At 44.1% G+C, this 1,160-nt stretch overlaps 1 non-coding gene across 1 annotated transcript; it reads right to left on the reverse strand.

The window, feature by feature from the left end:
* Positions 1-252: 252 nt before the first annotated feature.
* Positions 253-341, reverse strand: trnar-ucg (transfer RNA arginine (anticodon UCG)). The gene is given in 2 exon segments: positions 253-288; positions 305-341. It is a non-coding gene; the product is annotated as a tRNA-Arg (tRNA).
* Positions 342-1,160: the final 819 nt, after the last annotated feature.

Consider the following 1,160-nt stretch of genomic DNA (forward strand, 5'->3'; position numbering starts at 1 on the left):
ACGACGGGGATGGGATTCGGAACCTTCCGTACAGAAACAATGGATTAGCCGACCATTTCTGTATCCAAACAGTAGAAATAAAGTCACTTTTACACTATTTCCTGCCCGTGCACCCAGATCGACAATGTTGAAAATGTCGGGTCCACTTCTGTAAGCAAAGGAATTTACGTATTTCCGTTCCATTCGGTCAGTTACTGTCAGAAACGGTCGGGTGTTTAACAGTTCCGGCGCCCGTTGGAAAAAATGCAAAAACGACCGCGGCAGGACTTGAACCTGCAATCTTCTGATATCATCGCGTTTAATACCGAAGTCAGACGCCTTATCCATTAGGCCACGCGGCCGGGGCTGTAAACTTTCTGCAAAAGATCTTAAACCAGGGGCAGGGGTGGTTAAGACTCTGCTTGGATCTTTCTCTTACTTTCATTTTGTTGATGTTGTTCATTCATTGTTTTCTTTCTTGTAGCAAGTTGGCTTTGCTGTTTCCGACCAATCAGGAAACTGACAACCGAACTCCCGCTGGGTCTCCGAGAAACCTACAATCAGAATTAGCAACGTTCAAATCTTTGATCAAAGTGTTCAGCCTCCAAAGCGAATCTCTTTCGCACTCAGCCTGAAAAATAGAGAGAGGGGAAATAAAATAAAAGACAAATCGGTAAACTAAAAATGTACACGGAGAACAACACCGAGCGGAGAATGTGAACAGAATTTACTATCCAACCCGACGGGCCAAGTGGCCTCATCCTGTCCTGTAAAATACGAACAATCCCCAATTCTGCTGGGTGTGATTATTATTTTCTGATTTTCTTTTTTTTGGTAAATATAAACGCGGACGGGGTCCCGCACCACGGGGTAAACGGGTCAGATCCAGACCTGGCGCTCAGTGTTAATGTTAATATTGAGCACGGGATTCTATCAGTGTAATAATAAAATCGCGGGTTTCTTGCTTTATATTCGACACATCCCCTTGCTGTGTGTTTAATCAGGGCAGGGAATGTTTTGCTGTTTAGTGATCTTCATTTTGCAGGAAATTAGTAAACTCGTCTCAATACATGAGATTTCCAGTTTCTATTTCGCTAAATGGAGTTGAGGTGCAGATCAGCGATGAGCTGCTGTGACTCCGCGCGTCGGTTTAACCGGAATTAGACGTTTCAGTGAAGTGA

This window comes from Heptranchias perlo, unplaced genomic scaffold, assembly GCF_035084215.1.
Source record: "Heptranchias perlo isolate sHepPer1 unplaced genomic scaffold, sHepPer1.hap1 HAP1_SCAFFOLD_133, whole genome shotgun sequence".
NCBI lineage: Eukaryota > Metazoa > Chordata > Chondrichthyes > Hexanchiformes > Hexanchidae > Heptranchias > Heptranchias perlo.